Source organism: Mastomys coucha, unplaced genomic scaffold (genome assembly GCF_008632895.1).
Source record: "Mastomys coucha isolate ucsf_1 unplaced genomic scaffold, UCSF_Mcou_1 pScaffold22, whole genome shotgun sequence".
NCBI lineage: Eukaryota > Metazoa > Chordata > Mammalia > Rodentia > Muridae > Mastomys > Mastomys coucha.
Window position 1 is genome coordinate 228176672 of NW_022196905.1, and position 12806 is coordinate 228189477.

The window sequence follows — 12806 nt, forward strand, 5'->3', positions numbered from 1 at the left end:
CTGCATAGAAATTTCATAAAGCCAGCAACTAGTCACCTGTATATTGTAATCCTACTACCCATAAGATTGATAACATCAATGTTCTCAATGAACATCATTAACCAAATACTTATTTTTCTTCAAAACAACATTCTGCACAGGCCATAGAGTTCTGTGGCAGAGCCATCTGTGTCTCCCAAGAGTCTAGTGAGACATCTAGAAAGTGAGGCATAGTGAGTTAAGGGGAAACTGTATAACCCAGATGTTCTGGCCTCCCATTCTGGCCACACCTTTCCTCAAATCATAGAAAATCACCAAAGTTGAGACCCAGACTTCCAACCTCTCCCCACTCCATCAGGCCTCTGGCTTGGTGGGCATCAGTCACAGCTGGACATTGCCCACTATCCTATTAGTTCGTATGAACAAGCTGAGCTAGTTAGCTTTTCCTTGACACACACAAGATTATCTTACCACCTTTAATAAGCTCTCTTGTGTCAGGATGCTTTCTGAAAGTACATTGTAACAATGCTGGCGGTTGTCTCGTCTCTTTTCTCTGGCTTCAGAGCTCTTTTATTCTTAACTCTGCCTCATTGTTCTTGAGATCAATGGAAATTATTAAGGCAATCTTTCTTGTAGATGAATTGCTATGGAAGAAATGGCTTTAATAGACAGGAATCTTTTCTTATATTTCAACTTAACTGATAGAGCGGTCATTTCCTTAACAGGTGGCAATTCAGTCCTTCCTGAATAGAGAGAGGGTCATGATGCTGTTGAAGACACCTTAGATCAGAAGAAAATGCAGCAGCAGCCTCAATATGAAAAGAATGGTGGATTAAAGAGACGGTGCCATCAGTAGGAACCCCTTCTGAGCATTGATGTGAATTAACCTTTCTTGAACACTCTTCACTGGAGACAACATCAAAAGCTGGGGTCCCACAGCCCAACTTAATATGAGATTTTCAATTAATGTAGACTGTAAACTCTCCATCTCTCTAAAGCTTCATGACTCCCTTCATGTTGTTATGTTACTTTTATTCTATATTCCTGTGGGGAGATCAATCACTGGCTCCTACGCATTGCTGGGAAAACAGTGTTTTGGACAAGTGAAATGGCTTGCCCAAATTTTAAGGGGAGTGGCTAAGGATGCATTAGGACCTGGGTGTCCTGAGAACACTGGCTCTGGGATGAGACTGGTTATATACGTGTTCTTAGTCTTCTGATTTTTAGCTGTATGATCTAGGACTAGTTATCATTGGGGTTTAACAGTTTCCTATAGTGGATACTTAGCTCAAATACGATAACACTAGAGAGTATGTAAACCAGAGTATGTGAAACAAAGGATAATATACCTTTCCCTGCTATCATATCAGTACAAACCAGGGGTCGCTAGCCCTGGGTAGATGGGTGTGTAGACTTAATAATCTCTAATAGTCTTCACAGCATGATTATGTAGGGGTCTTCCTCAACTACTACCTAAGAGTAGCTTTGTTCTATTGCTATGCTGAATAGAATGAGAACAGAGTCAGCCTGGCATGGTGGTTGTTTGAACCTACATTCTCGGCACTCCAACTGAGATGGAAGGATCTGGAGTTTGGGGCCAGTGTAAGCTACCTAGTGAGACCATCGCAGCACGAACAGAACAAGACAAAAGAGAAGTTCCTCTCTGTGCTGGCTTTTGCACTTGGACAGTGGGGCTCTTATAAGGGTGTACCTCCCACATCAAGAATTGCATTTTATTTATTTATTTATTTATTTATTTATTTATTTATTTATTTATTTTATGTGTGCACACATGTGTATTCATGTGGGTATGTATTGGACACCTTGGCCTGTGTGTGTGGAGGTCAAAAAACAACATTAGGGAGTCAATGCTATTTCTACCATGTAGGTTCTAGGGGTCAGGTCCGCGGGCTGAGCAATCAGCATGTTTACCTACTGAACCATCTCACCTACTCTAGACTGACTTTATTTAATAATGCTATGTGCTAGCTGAGAACTAAACTCTAACCATTCAAAGAGAATTCTTTTCAGAGAATTCCTTTCTGAGAAAAGCACACAGACACTCGGGAGAAAAACAGAAGAGGAAAGAAAAAAACAGAGGAAAGTGTGCATTTAACATTTGACTCCAACTATGCTCTCTATTGGTAGCATTCCCAAGTGGCAGGCAGCTACACTCTGCGAGTGTCTGCAAGCGTCTGTAAGATGCACTCTAAGTTCATCTACCGTCTCACAGAGCTGGAACAGGGCAGCATACTAGTCGAGAGTTACATCCCAGAATCTCTGCTGTTGATATTTTCCTGTTGGACAGTTCACAAAAGCCCCGATGGTAACTTTGAATAGTCGTGGTTTTCAGCAGTTTTCAACACCTGACCTACAGGAGCGAGGAACTAATGCATGTTTGTGAAATGCTTCTTTACAGAGAAGTCTCAAATCCATCACTGGGGAGTCCTTATCAAAACCCAAAGGATGTAGAGATAGATGAAGGATCTCCATCTTCATTCCTAGGTTGGATAGCCAAAGCCCAAAAAGGTCTCCTTCACTACACCCACTATGGGGCAATGAGTCAGAAAAGCAGAAAGGATGGCTGTGTAAGGCCACAGCAGAAAGAGCCAGGAATCCAACACTAACAAATAAGAAGGACTGGCTGCTCATTTTCTAATGTAAATTCTAGAAAGGAGCCAGGAAAGCAGGGATAGGGGGTTGAGAGAGCAAACTGGATATAATCAGAATCAGATTCAAGGTAAACTATTCATGGTTAATAGGGCCAGCCACCCAAGCAGCAGCTAGACATGGAATTTTCCACCCTTGGTCCACACAGCATTCACGAGAGCCCACGTGAGTGTTCACCACAGGTCAGGCTGCCAAAAGTGCTCAAAAAGAAACAGGAGTCACTGAACCTCTTCCACTCTAAAGCGTGGTCTTGCAGCTGCAATACTCCAGGTATCGGGGGCATCTATACCAAGATAATAGTAGCAATCAACAATGATGCTCATCCCCCACAAGCATCCATTGACAGTGTGGAGCTCTGCATAAGGGTGTTAGGCATATGATATGACTCTGTACACATTCACAGCATAATTTTTGAAGCAAATAATCCTGGTTTCTCTCTTCTTCCCTCTCTTTGAGATAGATAGGTTGTGGCTATACAGATCAAGCTGAGTTTGAACTCCTGATCCTCCTGCTTCTGCCTCCCAGGTACTAGGATCACATGTGTGCAGTACAAGGCCTGGTTAGTTATTCTCATTTTATAACCAAGAAGATATAGAACATAGGAAGTCAAGGTATCAACTTGAAGGAGACCAACCTGAGCTTCAAGTGGCTAAGCCCAATCCCGTCATCCCGTCATGCACTGTGTCAACATACACTAAAAAAAAAAAAAACAAAAAACAAAAACCTTCTTACCTTGGTTTTCACCTGTTCTGCATGTGCCTCCTTGGTTACATATAACTTTCAGACATTAGCATCCCCTATTCAAGATGGGGAGGATAAAAATCCAAGGCAGCCCAAATTACTGCAAAAACATAGAAAGAAAAGAAGCACTTGGGTTCAGTCCCTCTCTAACTCTCTGCTATTGCCCTGGTCCCAGCATCCATTATACCTGCCTGGGAAGTCAGGAGAGAAAGGGTTAGTTGTTGGTAAGAATCCCAGAACCTAGGTATCTCCACGTTCATGCCATCTTATATGGAGTGGCTTCAACCCTTCAACCCTGGGCTGGGGAAGAGACAGAGAGGGAAAAGGGACAGGAAGGACAGTGTCAGGATGCTCTCGCAGATCATTATTCTCTGCCCAGGCCTAGCACCTAATAACCGTCTGTGTCCTTGTTTAGAATATGGAGTGTTCTCTTCAGATTCCTGTTATACACTTGAGCAACCATGCTGAACACCCCGTCTGCTGGAACTGCTTTAGAAGGTGCTGGAAATCTTAGAAAGTGGGGCCTAGCTGAGAAACTGGGTCACATAGAGGGTCTCTTTGGGGGCTATACCTCACCTATCCCCCCTTCCTTCCTTCCTTCCTTCCTTCCTTCCTTCCTTCCTTCCTTCCTTCCTTCTCTCTCTGTCTCTCTGTCTCTCTGTCTCTGTCTCTCTGTCTCTCTCTCTCTGTCTTTTTCTCTCTGTCTCTCTTTGTGTTTCTTTCTGTCTCTGTCTCTGTCTCTGTCTGTCTCTGTCTCTGTCTCTCTCTGTCTCTCTGTCTCTCTCTCTTTCTCTCTCTCTCTCTCTCTTTCTCTCTCTCTCTCTCTCTCTCTGACTTTCTCTCTGGCTCTGCCTTTCTCTGTCTGGATCCCTCTGTCTCTGGCACTCTCTGCTTCCTGCTGTCATGGGGTAAAAAGCCTCTGCCACAGGCTCCTACCAGAATGTTTCTGCCTCATCTCAGTCTCAAAGCTGTGAATTCAGCCACAGTTGGACTGAAGCTTTGAAATGGGAAGCAAAACAAAATAAAACAAATCATCAACAACAACAACAACAACAAAACAAATGAAAGCAATGAACAAGCGAACAAACAAACAAACAAAAACCTCTTCCTTAAGTCATTTTGAGTGCAATGAAATAAAAAACCTAAAACAAAATACTGTAGCCACAAAGCTCACACCTGGACAGCCTCAGACAGCAAAGCTATTTCCCATTCTCCCATCCCTCCCCCAAAGTTAATATAAAGCCTTCTCACTTGGCTGTGTTGCACTCCTTGGTGGAAATGATGAGACTGTGTTTGGATGCTGTCATGATGGCAAAGGCTCTTTCTTTAAATCCCATCATGCTTTTCCCACCCTGGACTGGCGATGGGATTCTTGCAACTCAAAACCACAGCAGGATGGATGCAGAACAAGATGGAAGAAACACCAGAAGACTCAGGATAGATGACTTTTTAAAATTGTTAATTAAGATACATGCTTTAAAATTAAACAGCACAATGGAGTCCTTAAATGCTGGAACTCAGACAAAGGGCAGCCAAATACAAAATACACTGAAAGGAATTTCTTTCATTCATTTTCTGCTGACTGGAGGCAGCTGTCCAGCATCTTCACAGGAAAATGGCTGTCTCTATCTTGAGTCACAGGTTGTTACTCTTTAGCCAACAAAAGTAGTCCTAAGGCATGTTACTTCATTATGGAGAAGACCTTGGGATAAATATGGTTTGACAGAGCAAAGTGTCTTAAATATGGCAATGCCATAAGCACATTTGTCATCTCAGTGACTGGTTGAGGTATTCAGATGCCTCTAAAGGCCCCAAACTGGAGGAGGGAAGGCAGCTGCTGAATTCACAACTGAAGAAAGGCTACCACGGGCATCACCCCTGAAGATTCACATGGGTTTCCACCCCAGGTTGGAAAGCAGGGTGAAAAGCTTGCTTCTCCTGCTTGCAAAACTCTACAGTCATTAACAATTCTCTTGCTTCAGTTTTCTCTCTCTCTCTTTAAAGATGTATTCATTTTTATTTATGCGCCCCTGTGCATGCTTTGCATGTGTTCCTACATCCAAGTACATGCAGGTAATCCTGGAAGTCAGAAGAGGATATTGAAACTGGAGTTCCAGGCAGTTATGAGATGCCTGCTGTGGGTCCTGGGAACTGAGTTCTCCTCAAGTAAGAGCTTTTAATCTCTCCAGAAAACTTTTAGTTTTCTGATTTGTCAAAGTGGGTGTAACAATAAAATCTTGCTTTCGAGGCTGTTTGGTAATTCTCTGTAGACAATGGCTGTCATGGATCAAATGCTTTTTTACAGGTTAGAGATTGGTACCTTAACCATCTTGTCCAGGAAGGGGTAAGAAAGTGAAAGGAGTGCATCTTTCTTGGAGTTACTTTCAGCATCACACACAGAACCTATTTGTGCCGAACCCAAAATACCTCTCTGTTCATGTGCCAGCCCCTGCCTGGATCCTAAACTTGGAGATGCAGAAATGGATCCCAAACTCGGAGATGCTCAGGGAAGCATAGCGGCTGCCTTATGCTGTACCTGCCCAATATAATAACACACAGGACCTAGATACACACCTTACGGCTCATGGCATTGCCACTGCAGCATAATACCTGGAGAGATTTCTAGAAATTAACTGCCAATGTCCAAATTGAAGTCCTGTGTCCGTACTGAGAACAAAACTCACTGGCATCCAATGGAAATATCACTTAAATGGAGGTTTTTGTTTTTGTTTTTGTTTCCTGGGTCCAAGGAAACAGAGAACAGCTTTCTGTTAACAAGACTTTCTCTGCCCAGCCTCCTCCGAGGCTTGATTTTAGTGTAAAGTGATGCATGCTTGCCCTTGGATGTGGCTGACGTAATGAGAACGGTAGCTCACTGGTCCAAGGGGAGAGAAAAGAGATACATGATTCTCCAGCAGACCCTTCCTTATCAGCTCTGTTGAAGGAAGTGAGAAAAGCAAGAGAAATAAATGACAAAAGCTGAACAACCAATCAATCACCTCTGGTCACCTGCCAGCCCGGCTGCAGGTACAGTTCAGAGAACAAGCCCTCTCTCTCCTGGAACCTAGCAACCATGGTAGAAAATGACGAACTGCGAGCATGGCTGGCTCTGGCTCTGGCACAAAGATCTATTTGGCTTTCTGCAACTTTAGGAATGTCTCCGTGTCTCTGAGTTTCTTAGTCCCTAAGAGATGTCATCACACAGACAGTCTCGGGTTGCTTCTCCACTTTCAAATTCTCAAGTCTGCACAAGCACAAAGTTGCCAGGGTAGAAAGAATGTTTAAATATATTTCCCTTCATCTCTCTATCAAATGGAAAACTTTCTAGGATGTTGTTATCAGGTGTCTGCAAATTGTTATTTGCATGGGAGGGTCATTGGCCAATGAGAGTGAATGAACAGACAAAATTAAACAGCTGTATCAGGAAATTGTGTCCTTTGGACGTAATTTTCTGAGTGCCATGATTAATATAAGAAGTTTTGTGTGTATGATCTTTAAAATTTTCTGGCACCCAGCATTGTTTTCCTTGGCCTTATGACATCTATTTGACTAAATAAAGAGCCAATTTTAGAATAATAGAATAGCTTCATTCATTCATTCATTCATTCATTCATTCATTCAGCAAGCTATTGTGCACCTGCTGGGTACCTAAGTGGAAGGCTCCAAACATTCAGAGAGATCTTAAATATGGTCTGTCCTGATTAAGACAATGTAGCAAAGTCTTTTAACACAAAATGAGTCTTAGAATCAAAACGAGCTCACATGAGACCTAAGGAAGCTATTTGTAAATTCTCTGACCCAGTGACATTTATTTTGCCTTTCTGTGCCTTGATTACTTTTTTTTTTTAATAAAATGGGCATACTACTATCTGCTGAGTGGAGAGTAAGTGAGGATTATATGAGTTAATAACATCAAGCACTTAGCACATGATCTGGGACACAAGAACCAGGCAGTAAACAACAGCTGTTATTCCAAGCTTCAAGAACATTTTGAGTTGATGGCTGGGCCAAGCATGGCAAATGGCTGTTTTGTTTGATTATTTTTTGTTTCTTTCTGCAGAGGGCAGATCTCCCACGTGCTGATGAGTTTTGTGGCAGCCAGGGGACAGAGAACAGACGCCTGCCTGGTTCTCTGTGGAGTGTGAAGCTGGGCAATTGTGCAGCCTGCCAGCCTCCAGCTCCAGGCTTGGCAATGAACCTGCGGACTATTCCAGCCTCACATTAAAAGGCTCCTTTCCTTCCTGAGTCAAAGAAAAAAAATGCTATAACCTTTGACAGTCCATATCATCTCAGTAACTCTCAAGGTGGTTTGGACATCAAACCAAGAGGTGGGTGTCTTTCTATCCCTCCTCGAGCCAAGTTCTAACCAAGGTTTGTCCAACTCAATAAGGCTCTCCCAGACCCTGCCCACAAAAAGGGGCTCAGCAGAGCTGAACAAGGCCTTCCATCACATCAGAGTTCAGGTCAGGACAAGCTGGAAAAATCATCACCAGGGAATCCCAGACTCAAGACATCCTGTCACTGGAGTGCGGAGGACACTCAGCAGAGGGGACTGCACTGGTTCCCCTGCTCCAGTGGGAGCACTGTCCCTGTGCACGCTGGCACAGAAGGTTTTGTCATTTGGACTGTAATAAAATCCACTTCCTGAACTCTGTTCACCTCCAGGTTGGGGCTGGAGCACTTGGTCTCTGCAGATGCTCCTAGCCCGTGCAGAGTCCAGCGCACACCTGCAGCAGGAGCTGCTGGGAGGAGCTGCTGGAGGCCACAGGAAATGCTCATGTGTATTAAAGGAAACTGTTCTTGGCCACCTTGAAGGGCAGGGAAGTGTTCCTGCTAAGGTGGGGGTTTAACATGGGCTGCGTGTTGGAGTTCTCCAAGAGCTTTTACACTCATGATGCCAGTCTTTGAGCAGACCAATTAAACTGGCACTGTGGGGGAGGAACCCAGGCATCAGTACAGGTTTATAGGTTAGCCGTGTGAGTCCAGCATGCGAGTCCAGCAAGTTTAAGACTTAGTTCCTAAGGAAGATGTAAATGCAGGTTGAGACTTGAAGGGCTGTCCTTCTTAACCTCCTCTCTTCTCTTTGCCCCTTCCTTCCTCCCGTTTTCTCATTCTTCTCTTCTGCTATTTACTGATGCACTAATTATACTCTCTGTTAAGCTAAGGGTCTACAGTTAGATGGTTCTTAATTACAAATTCTGTCTTTACTGCTACTAATTATGAGACCCTAGGCAAGTTACTTAACCTCTCTTAAGCTCAGCTTTCTTATTGTGTATATTGGGGGGGGGGAATACAAACATTTACTGAGAATCTTTATGAGGATTAAGTACCATAGATGAATTGTTCAATATGTTGCTTTTGATTAGTATATGATCATTAAATGTAGCATTATTTTTCTTTTAATTGTTATGCTAATCATTTGTCAGGAGCTACATTAGATATGGGGACCAAAAGCTGTTCATTGTATAGGTAAGGTATTATCTCTCGTGACCAATGGCTTTTTTACTCCCTAAATTGTGGGCAAACAGAGATCTCCCTTGCAATTGATAGCTCTTGGGTCTTGAGCATTCCTAGTGACTGGCTCAGTCAAGGCATGCCATGAACACACCGGGGAACTGATACAGATGTGCAGCAGGTAATAGGATTCCAGGACAAGTCTCTCACCCTAAACCTGTGTGATGTAACACCATTGGCATATTGCAGTTGGGGACTCTGAGGTGCAGCTTAAGTATTTCATCCCAGGTTGCACAGGTGGATACGTAAGGTAGGTGCTTAGGCACTCTGGCTAAGTCACGTGTGCTTGCGAGTGAGTCAACCCACAGGAAAAAGAAAATGAAGCTGTTCTCCAAACTTAAGCAAGTCTGCTGGGTGAGGACAAAACCAAGTGGGTGCAGCATAGGACTGAGGAACCTATGAAAGGAGCTGATAAGAATGAGACCAGAGTAAAGAGGGAAGGGTTTGGGTGAACTTGGATAGAGGCAGGCATACAAGGACTACCAATGCCCAATAAGTTGGCAGTGAGTCTACTTAAAAGGTAGAGGATGGAATAGTCACAGTTGTAAGAAGCCTGCCCAGTCGTGTCAATATAACTCAGTTTCCCTGTCTCCTCTTGATCTTAGCCAAAATGTTGAGATGCAATGGTGTCTCTGACTGAACAATGATGCTGCGTTCCCCAGGGAAAGTTGTTTAAATTTAAGCAGCTAAAATTGACATTAACCACTTGAGAGGTAAGCAAGCACCTTGTTTAAATGAGTTAGCTCAAGTGGCTCATGTTAACTTTGTGTACAATGGGCTCTGTCTTGTACTGTTTGTAAAGGTCTTCACTGCTGTAGGGGACACTTAGGAAGAATCACAAGAAGCCAGGGAATTCGAATGCTCTGCTTTGGGGGATCTGGATTTTGTTCAAGTCATGGCTTATAGCAAGGCCCTGCCACTTATGAGAGTATAGTCACTCTGGTTCGCAGCTTCTGATCTATAAAATGGAGCCAAGAACTCAGCCGGCTCACAGGCTCTGGATGAGCTCTCTTCACGGCTGTTGAATGTCCAGCAAGGCGCTTCAACCTGACTCATGCGAGAGAGCTGGCCCACTGTCTGGATTGCTGAGAGAGCTGCCACAGGCTCAGGAATTGCTCCTGTTGGCCTGGCTCTGCTGCTTCCAGAGTCCCTGCTGCAGCCAAGTCAATGTTCCCTCTTGTGCCAGAGCTGGCTACTTGTTATTTGTTTTGTAGGGTATTTGTTTTCCAATATTGTTACTGAGTAGGAAGGCTCTGTCAATGAGATCTGCTGCTTTATGGGTTGCTAATTGCTGGGGCATAATTGTCGTGGCGTTGCTTGGTGTTTCTATAATTCCTACAGCCAATCAAGGTGGCTGCTTCTCTAATTACAGCACTGCACATTTGCTGTCACCCACGTCCAAACACTCAACGTGATGTGTACTAGAGAGCTAGCCAGTGCTTGCACAGGGAGGAACTCAGGAGAGAGAAAGTCACTCTGAAAAATGACTGGTGACGTCAATTTCTAGTTCTGCATGGCTATACAAAAGGAATTTTTAATAATCATGACAAGCTCCACACATTCTTAAAGTAGTCTCTATAGTCAGTCTTAAATTTAACTCAAACTCTAAATGAAATAAATAGGTGTCTGTAATAATCAAAGTTCTGAGCCACCCCATCACTCCAGAGCCAAGGAGCCTTTGCAGAATATTCTAGGCTGGGCTGTTCTTAATCTTCTCCTTCTAGCACTGAAAACATTTTATTGTGATTACATATTTTACGGTGCTCATAACTCATCTGTCTTTCCCCCAACAAGTCAGGAAATCAAGATAGTCATTCCACTAGAATCACTGTAAGTTCTTATGGGTTCAAAGTAGTGCTGTAAACAGCGGGTAAAAGATTTATCAGTAATCAATCAGGGATTTTATCACACAGTTCCCACTTTCTTTTTTTTTTTTTTCTACTTTTAGGGCTTGTTTTATTTTAATGACTGAACCATGTGAGGCTGCAGCCAGGCCACTATGTACAGACACGAGGGAAGCTTTATTTCTTCGTCTTTTCCTCCTTGGACAGAGTCTTGATGATCTCTTCCTTCTTGGCCTGCAGACGCTCCTCCTGGCACTTTTCGTGCTTCCTTGGTCTTAGACCTGCGAGCCTCAGCCTGGTCAGCCAGTAGCTTCTTGAGGATCTTGTCAGCCTTCAGCTTGTGGATGTGCTCCATGAGAATCCTCTTGTTTTTGAACACATTCTCTTTGACCTTCAGGTACAGGCTGTGGTACATATGGCGGTCAATCTTCTTAAATTCCCGGTATCTCCTGAGAAGCCGGTGCAGGATCCTCATCCTTCTCATCCAGGTCACCTTCTCGGGCATCTGAGCATTGGCAGTACCCTTCCTCTTCCCTATGCCAATATGCCTGCCCTTCCGTCTGGCCAAGGTGTTTTTCTGGCAGCGATCCCGGGAATGGACAGTCACAGGCTTCGGGATGATCAGGCCATCTTTGATAAGCTTCCTGATCTGCTGACAGGAGTTGGCATTGGCAATTTCATTGGTCTCATTGGGGTCCAACCAGACCGTCTTTTTCCCACAGTGGAGGACACTAGAGGCAAGCCTCTTCTGTAGCCTGAGCATACTCATGGCTGCAGACGCAGCAGCAAAAGGAAAGAGCTAGTTTCCACTTTCTTAAAGAGTAAAATCCAAACTGGTGACATGCTCTTTGCCATCAGTGTCTGGCATCGCCAATCTCCAGCCTCCTCTCTTCCCACTTGCCCACCTCTCACTAGGCCACAGCCCCATCAGGATTTCTATGTTCCTCCAGCAGCTGAAACTGCTCTCTCCTGGCTCCTCCATTCCTTGGCTCTTCTTTTTGCCCCCTTTTCTTTCTAGGACTCCCATCTGGCAGTGTTTGCATGACGAGCATGCCCAGAATGTCAAAATGCCATCCCAAACTCTATGAAAACACTGCTTTATTCTGAACAGCCACTATCGTAACCTAATGCTATCTTAATTTGCTCATTGCTGCCTCTTTCTTCATAAGATAATGTTTGCATCGACTCATTCAGTCTGTTACATGTAACACTATAATACCTGTAACAAAGAAAACCCATTTCAGTTACCCACGAAACAGTTATTTAATAAAAGATACCAATGAATGAATACACAGTTTATGCCTCTTTATTCAGTATTTGTCCAGATGTCTTGCTTTATTTGTGATCTTCATCTCTCCACAGGAGCCCTAGGCTCTATCATCATAACGTTTATTACTAAAAAGTCATGTATTTTAGTCCAGGAGCGAAAAACGAGACTCTAAGGGTAGGCAAAGAGCTGCTAGCCTGTACTCCCTGCCCTAGGGAGGCTGGAGTAGAAAAATCATGAATTTGAGGCCTGCCTGGGTGGTGTGGCAAGACCCTAGAGAGATCAAAAACACCAAAAGTAGTATGATAGGCAACTGTTAGTGCATTGTTTTATTTTTTAAAAAATGAAATAGATGGAGGTCTTTGGTGTCAGCCTTAGCCCAATATAATGCATGCCTTTATGTGATAAAGAAATCTGAAACGAGAAACACACGTAATAAGGCTGTGAGCAGACTCAGAGGTCAATAAGCCACGATGAGATGAATCTTGCAGGCACATTGACCTTGGGCTTCCAACCACCCAATCTAGTTTCATATTATAGGAACCTAATATGCTTCCCACCTGGGCTCCGCTGCCCCTCACTTGAATAGCAATAGAGTCCTACCTTGTGCGGGTGCTAGCTCTCCTCAGAGATGTGGTCACATGACTCATTGTCTATAAACAAAGGTGTCATATCACCTTTGCATCACCAAGTACCTGAGCCTTAGACTCTGCTTGCTGTCACTCAGAAGTTGGCAGAGACTGATGTTTCCTCTCAGAAAGGGGAAGAAACACAATGAGGCAGGAACAGGG

The 12806-nt window shown here is 43.9% G+C and overlaps 1 pseudogene; it reads right to left on the reverse strand.

Annotated features, from left to right (window-relative positions):
* Positions 1 to 10925: 10925 nt before the first annotated feature.
* Positions 10926 to 11546, reverse strand: LOC116067910 (annotated as a pseudogene).
* Positions 11547 to 12806: the final 1260 nt, after the last annotated feature.